Genomic DNA, 8774 nt, shown 5'->3' on the forward strand with positions numbered 1-8774 from the left:
TAACACAAACATCTAATTTTTCACTAACCATTCCAATGGCAATGTTTGATAAATAGTTATTATTTATACCTTTTGTTAGCTGATTGTGTAAACTTTTTTGATAATGTCTGTATAAAATAACAAATAAGAACATGATAAAGCCTTTATTTGGGGTTAAATGATAGTAATTAGAGGTAAAAATGTCCTTTAAGAGATGGTCAAATTTCTCTTCATCAAAGACCACTATTAGAGATTTGACTAGACAAAACCTCTAAAATGGTTCAAACCTCTAATTTTAACCCAAAAAACTCTTTACCAAAAATGACCAATATATCTTCAATATATGAATTGAAGAATTAGTATTTACCTCTATGGTTTTAGATTAAAGAGAAGTACGCATGGAGTTTGAGTTTAGGTCTTCACGAGTGTGATGCCCCTCCTACAGGTATCCAGGACATTCTTTTTTCTTCTTTTTGTGGGTCTGGGCTTCTCAGATTGACTCGTCTTTAAGGGTCGGTTTTTTTTTTGGTGTTTCTTCGGGGTTAGCCCCTCCATTGTAACAAAAAAAAAAGATTAAAGAGAATTGATGATGACTTCTTTAGAAACACAAATAAATCTTCCTGGTATGATGAGAGAATTTTATTCTCGCATTTTTTATTCCGCTTAAAAGCTTGCTGAAGCAATTTTACTCCTAACATTTAAAATGGAAAAATTTTACTTCTAATATTGGCAGTCAAGAGCAATTTTATCATTAACATTGATAAGTTAGATCAATTTGAGAAATAATTCATCAAACTACCTTCCAAGTCGAGAATCTTATCATCTACACCTCACATGTGCGTCATTTTATCACTACTTAGTAACAAATCATAAGCATATGATTACACATGAAAAAAAATAATTCTTTTTTTAATATGTTATATTTTGTACGAGTTGGACATTAAAATTTAAATATTTCGCTGGACTTAAAAATGTTAATCTCCAATTTTATTACTAAATTACAACAAATATAAAAGCTTTTTTTTAAAACCAATTGATATTCAATTGATGTAGAATCAGGAACAAAATATATGTATTTTATAATGACTGAAATTACACCATTTTAGACGTTAAGGGAAAAATTGCTCTTAACTGTATACATTAAGAGTAATTTTGCATCTTCTCCCTGTTAAATTCTATGATTTAAAATCCAAATCAACATTCTTCTTTATTAATTTGTTGTTCCACAATCACCATCTTCAAATACATGAATTTAGACATTCTTATATTAACATTGAAGAAAGCATAACCTTTCACTTCAACAAATTAATTCTTCCTAATTTATATTTTGTTTCAAAGAATTTGTGAATTTATTGATAAAGGCTCTATTAAGCGTTACAGATTTCATCTCTAACCTCAAAAGGACGGATAATGAATCCGGATCTATCAATTAACATACAACAAATTTAAGGTTATCCCTTGTAGCGCATATCTATTGATTAGCCGCTGAAGAAACGAACATTAGCTCCGTATAACCGATCTAGCTGAAGGCTACACTAGTGGAGCAAACACCGTTGTTCCACGAGCTAAGTACACACACCTAGATAGAGGGGGTGGCGGCAGGGAGAGGAGTAGAGCTTACAAGTAATGCAAAATTCACCATGTTGATTAACATTAGAAGAAACGAACATTGGCTCCATATCACCGATCTAGATGAAGGCTACACCAGTGAAGCAATCACCGTTGTTCACCAATTCTAGAAACTTTTACCCAACATTTACTCATGTCAACTGTTAAATACCGCCCCCAAATTACTTATCATCGCCTCTTTTGGACTTTTTTGCCCTTCTCATAATTTTGATCAAAAACTGAAAATTCTCTCTCCAAATTCATAAACTCGAACAACAATAATTGAAATTATGAAAATAATTGATGTGTGACAATCTGAACTCCGAAAATTGATGATTACGAGTCGGAAACATTAAGATTTACATCTTTTTATCAAAGAAATCATGAAAATAATACATATTTTTCATGACGATTTTGCATTTTTCGTCACAAAAAATAGGAGAATTTTTCATTTTTCGTCACAAAAAATTGAAATGATTTAGTATTTTCCGTCACTAAAAATTTTAAGATTTTGCATATTTTAAAATTTGACCTAAACGGATGCGGCATACCACCAGACCCATGGTGGGAACGGATGCGGCGTACCGCCCGAGCCATGACGGGAACAGATGCGGCATACTGCCCGATCCATGGTGGGAACGGATGCGTCATACTGTTCCTACCATGGATCGAACGGTATGTCGCATCCGTTTAGGCTAAATTTTGAATTTTCTCTCAAAAAAAATTCCCAATTTCGAAAAAAAAAAATTATGCCAAGGGCAAAATTGTCCAATAAGAGCAGTGATAAGTAATTTTGAGGCGGTAAATAATAATACTCTTTACTCATTGATTTTTGAAAATTTTCGTTTGTAATTATCTGAAAAACTCATTTGCTAAATGGCTTGATCAACAATAGCCCTAACATTACTTGGAGTTTCTTCTAGAAAATCTTTTTTCCATATGTCGATTATTCTATCATCCAATGAACTCCAATCTGATCTCAATATTGAAGTTCCCATCCCAACAGGATCTGCTACTTTAATTAATAATTCAAAGATCTCAATTCTTTCTCTGTTATCTCTGAATTATTAATTGAAACAACATATCATGTTGGGATGGGAACTTCAATATTGAGATCATATTGGAATCCATTGGATGATGGAATAGTCGACATGGAAAAAGGATTTTCAAGAAGGAACTCCGAGTAATGTTAAGGCTATTATTGATTAGGCAAAAAGCATCCTGAGGCCCATGATCTTTCATTGTTTGGTGCATTAAGCCCTCGATCTTTTATTTAGACACATTGAGCTCCTGATCTTTCACCATTTGGTGTATTAAGCCCTCGATCTTTCATTTAGACACATTGAGCCCTTGATCTTTCATATATGGGTGTATTAGGTACTTCCATAAATCAATTAATATATATGTTTATTAAGGGCATGTTTGGTGTGACAACAAATGATGTTCTAAAAATAACAAATTCTAAAATAAAAAATATATTATATAAATTAATAAAAATAATTTAAATAAAAAATAAAATAAAAAACTTTTTGGTAGAAAAGGAAAGGAAAGCAAAGCAAAACAAGCAACTACACCGGGATTAGCCTAGGAAAGCTAACCCCAATCCTATCCTCTAAAAGAAGAGGAGAAAGAGCGATAGGGGGAACGGTAAGGGTAGAAACACCTAACACCCCCTCATGGCCTACCGCCGCCAAGTGATCTGCAACACAGTTCTGCTCCCGGAAAATGTGGCTGAACTCAAGGATATCAAATGAGGGGCTAAGCCTCTTAATAGCTTTAATAAGGTTGCGGCTATGAAGACCCATGGCATGACTACCCAAAATCATATTGATGGCCTCCAAGTTATCTGACTCCACAGAAAGCCTCTTAACACCCAGCCTAATCACCAGCTGGATCCCAGAGAGAATGCCCCAGAGCTCCGCAGAGAAGGAAGAACCCAAACCCAAATTCTGGGTAAACCCAGAAAGCCAGGCGCCTCCCGCATCCCTAAGAACACCTCCGGCAGCAATCTTACCATTACTGAGGCATGAACCATTAGTATTCAGCTTCACAACCCCCTCTCTCGGCCTGCTCCAGCTCACGAGGTGGACAACACTACTCGGGGAAGATCTGGCAAGGGACTCACCTTTGAAACTATCAATAATAAAGGAGAGTTTCTTCAAGAAGAACTCAGCTAAGTTAGGCAAAAGCACAGTTTTATTATCAAAAATCTCCTCGTTCCTCCATTTCCACACTTGATGACAGATAATGGCAAAGAAAATGTCCCCATGCTCCATATAAGACAATAACTTTCCCCTAATACCATCTGAGAACCAGTCGTTCACAGAATGGGACATGAAGGAAGAGAAAGTATGATGAGGGAGAATTTTCTTCCAAACCTCTTCACTCTTAGGGCAATCCCTAAGAGCGTGGCACAACGATTCAACATGGCCTCTACATCTACCGCAAGGTCCAGAGGTCGCCAAATGCCTTCTGTATCTATCTGAGTTAGTAAGTAATCTGTCTTTAACACCCAGCCACAGGAAGCTCCTCATGCGGTAGGGGATTTTAAGGGACCAAATGGTCTTCCAAATATCCAAGGGATTATCAGTCCTGTTAAGGGAAAAAGCTTCAAAGGCAGATTTGCAAGAATAGACTCCATTGTTAGTCAGCGCCCAGCAATGCTTATCCATGTCTTCCTCTTGATTACTCACCTTCACTCCTCTAATTCTAAGGAGAGTCTCAAGGCTAAAGAAAGAATCAAATTTAGGCCAAACCCAGTCCCCTTCAGAGTCCACCACATCGGCTAACCTCCAGTTTTGGATATTACTAGGCGGGGGGGAAGTGCACACATCCACTAAAGGTTTATCCCCAATCCAGGTATCAAACTAGAAGCTTATGGACTTACCATTACCCACATCCAGACCAACCCCCGAACAAAACTCAGCAAAAACGGCGCTAAGCCCTTTCCAGAGGAAGGAACAATTGATAACTCTCTCTTTCGGGCCCCCAAAGATCTTATCTTTTCGATACTTACCATAAAGAAGGCGAACCCAGAGAGAGGAGGGGCATTGCCACATACGCCAAAGGAGTTTCATTAATAAAACTTTATTATTATCCTTAGCTCTCCTAATGCCCAAACCCCCTGAATCTTTGGGCTGACAAACCTCACTCCAAGGCACCAGGTGGATCTTTCTTCCCTCCGCAGCTTCCCCCCACAGGAACCTTCGGTTAATCTTATCAAGATCATTAAGCACATGATTCGGAAGCTGACAAGCCTGCATGATGTGGTTGGGAGCAGCGGAATTCACAGATTGAATTAAAGTCAGACAGCCAGCGAGGGAGAGAGTCTTGGCTTTCCACGTGGCACACCTCATATTGGCTTTGTCCAAAGTATCTTTAAAAGAAACTTTAGACACTCTCTCACTATGGAGAGGAATCCCCAGATACTTCCCAAGAGAATTAGTAAGAGGAATACCAGACAAATCACTTAATCTTTCTTATCTTTAAAAAATTTATTGAACATAATAAAACCTTGTTTTTCGATAATTATGTTCTAAAAATAAAAATAATGTTAAAATTGAAGCACATTTTGTGGAAATAAGAAAGGTAATTTTATCAATAACAAGTAACTACAAACAACTGTTCATGAAAAGAGCTTTTCGTGAAAAGCTCCAAAATGTTACAGTATCCAGAGAAAATGAGAAACGCTGCAGTTATATAAACCTAACCAAACATGCCCTTAATAAACCTATATATTAATTGATTTACGGATGGGCCTAATACACCTATATATATAAAAGATCACAGACTCAATGTGTCTAAATGAAAGATCGAGGGCTTAATACACCAAATGATGAAAGATCAGGGGCTTAATGTATCTAAATAAAAAATCGAGGGCTTAATGCACCAAACAATGAAAGATCAGGAGCCTCATGATGCTTTTTGCCTATTGATTAAGTCATTTATCATACACTTTATTGTTGATCATCTCCTACTAAGATGCTATATGTTCTCACTAATTTTCGTTTAAAACGGTCCCACTTATTTCTCCAATTTAAAAAACATGTTTCTTTTGGATAAATGGTCTATGAGCTTGAACATCGAGCCTTTTACTCATAGCTCCTTTAACTTTGCTATGGGCCCTTGTTACCTAACCCAAATCCACACCTTACTCTTAAATATCACTTAATTATCTCTAGTTGACTATAAATTTAAGGCATTAAATCTTGACCCATTCTCTTTGAAATTTAAAAATCCTCATTTTGTTGACTATTATTACTCCTTGAATTATGCTTGTTTCTAACACCTTTAAATATCACTTAATAACCTCTACTTGACTTTAAGTGCAAGGCATTACATTTTGACCCCTTCTCTTTGAATTTAAATCCTCCTTTTATTGAGCGTTATTATTCATTGAATTTCTCCTTAAATTATGCTCGTTTCCAAAATTATTCACGCTTTAACAACATGGATTCCTTTTATTTTTTGTAACCAACATCAAGGTCCAAATTTTTCAATAATTTCTGGATTAACTTCAATTTCCTTATTTTTATTTAGATTATGATCTTCTTTCCTCAACACTTGTGACACCATCATAAAGATTAATAACATGTGCAAGTATACAATATATTATTTATTTATATATTATTAAAATTAATAATAAAAATTATTTAGTGAAAAAGTTATATTTTTTCAGTTGCGTACTTTTTTCTTACTTTCTTTATTATAAAGTTATAAACTTCTAAATTTATTTAGAATCTTATTTCTTTATTACAAAATCCTCTAATTAAGTCAAAAATCAATTTGGGATAAATTGTAATTCATATGTTGAAAAATGTAAACTCGTTATAAGCTTCAAATCAGAATAAATCGAGCAATTCGACATCTAAAATCATCGAAAATATCCCCATCTAAAAAATTAGTCAAACAAATTCAAAAATATGTTCTTAAGCTTACTAGACCAACTTTGAAAGATCCATTACAAAGTTTATTACATCTTACCAAACAGATCCCACAGCAAATCTGAATTTCATTATTATGCTTCAAATTCTCAAAAAATATCATCTTAAAAGACTTTCAATGCACTCATACCAAATGGTAAAAAAAAGAAATTAAACGGACTCTAAATCAACAAAAATAAATTTATAAGCTAAATTTATAAAAATTTAAAAATTTCCAAGTAATAAAAAAAACTCATATCCCCGTATGAGTTTACAAATTTTTAATTGATAAAAATATGATTACTTGCAAATAAAGAAAAAATATAACCTCATTTTTTCCATATTTATAACTAATCAAACATTTATTAATAAAAAATTTGAAAACTCATATGAAGACTAGAGTTTATTTTATCAATGGAAAAAATTTAAATTTCTAAAAATTTAGCTTATATATTTCTTTATTGATTTCGAATCAAAATTAATGGATTTTATAATTTATTTAATCTAATTTGTAATTTGTTTTAATTTCTACAAGTTTATTTCGTAGGTTTCTATATTGATTAAGGTCGATATCAAACATTTTTCTGATATTATTTAAAAATTATTAATTTATCAAATATTAATTCACCAAGAAAACTGAAGAAAGTTTAACCTTCCAACTTAACAAATTAATCCCAATTTGAAAATGTTATTTTTCGTCCATACTTTCTTCTAGTTCGGAAGAGCTAGATTTAATTCTTTTCTAATTTAAGAACCACTGACTATTCTAATTAATTAATTCAAATTGTTAGTTCTTCAAACTAAACATGTAAAAGCTTAGAAAAAACCATCAATATAAAAAAAAAAAAACTCTAAATTACATAAGAAATTCTAAAATTTAAATTGATAAAAGCTTGATTAGTTACAAACACATAAAAAAGATATAAATAAATCTCTTTCATGTATTTAAAATTAATCAAACTTTTATCAATTAAAATTTTAAAAACTCCAAACTTATCAATAGAAACCTTTTCTAAATTTCTGCACATTTAACTTGTAGTTTCTTTATTGAAATAGCATCAAACTCAACAATTTTCTAATTTATAAGCAAATCAACAATTTTATTTCTGAATAGTCATTCTTGTATTAAGATTGAAGAAAACATAACATTTCAGTTCAACAAATTAATTTGTTTCCAAAGAACTTGTAAATTTATTGAGAATCTTATTTCTCTTCCATAATTTCTTCGAGTTTCTTTATTTCATAATCCTCTAACTAAGTCAAATATCAATTTCACGAGAATTCTTTGGATTAAGCAAATCCAAAATAAATTACCGTTCATACATTGTTACGAGCACAAAATCAAAGTATTTCCAGCAATTTGAATTCTTAAATCATCGGAAAAATAATCTCCGATCTAAAAATTAGGTAAACAAATTCAAAAGGATGTCCTTGAAGGGAAAAAGGACAGAAAAAATATTCAAACAGAACTCAATTTACAATTGAGTGATCAGAAAATAACTTCCGATCTAAAAGAATAGATAAAACAAGTTCAGAAAGATATTCTCAGACTTCCAAGACAAAAACCTCAGAAAATCAGAGCACAGAGGATTCAATTTACATGTTCAAATCGAAAAAATAATTTCCGATCCAAATCAATACTCAAACAAAGAGAAAAACCTCAATAACTCTGAAGAGACACAGCGAAATCAATTTAGATTTGAGACACCAGAATACTAATTTCCGATCTAAAGAATACATAAAAAAAAGTTTAGAAAGATGTTCTTAGGAAAAACCTCAGAAAATCGATTTAGATCTGAGACATTGGAACTTCCGATTAAACAAAGTAATCAAAGAAATTCAAAAACAATGTTCTTAGGCTTACTAGACCAGCTTCAAGGGAAAGACCTCAGCAAATCTGAAGAGCCAAAGATCAATTTACGAGCAGCTAAACACCTAATTTGCGATTATAATCAACACAAATAGGTTGCCTGAATTACCACTCGAATCAAAAAACAAGAAATATATAAATAAATAAAAATATACCAGCCTTCAAGAGAAATCCGCCATTAAAACACAGAGAACAGATCTCAAAGGTTGAGAAAATTGATATAGGTAGCTGCATTCATCTCTATGGCACTGTAAATCAGCCAAAGAGTCAAACTTCAGCACCAATATTCATTTGAATCATCAATTCAGTAAGATAAACCCTAATCCATCGAATTCCTGTTCTAAGCGACTACTGATTTTGAAATCGGCCGGCGTTTATCTTTTGGGTCGAAGTTC

General features: G+C 32.9%; 1 non-coding gene across 1 annotated transcript; it reads right to left on the reverse strand.

Moving 5' to 3' along the window:
- Positions 1-8356: 8356 nt before the first annotated feature.
- On the reverse strand, positions 8357-8481 carry LOC136204475 (small nucleolar RNA snoR77). Its single transcript, XR_010675318.1, has one exon. It is a non-coding gene; the product is annotated as a small nucleolar RNA snoR77 (small nucleolar RNA).
- Positions 8482-8774: the final 293 nt, after the last annotated feature.

The sequence above is a fragment of the Euphorbia lathyris genome, chromosome 8 (assembly GCF_963576675.1).
Source record: "Euphorbia lathyris chromosome 8, ddEupLath1.1, whole genome shotgun sequence".
NCBI lineage: Eukaryota > Viridiplantae > Streptophyta > Magnoliopsida > Malpighiales > Euphorbiaceae > Euphorbia > Euphorbia lathyris.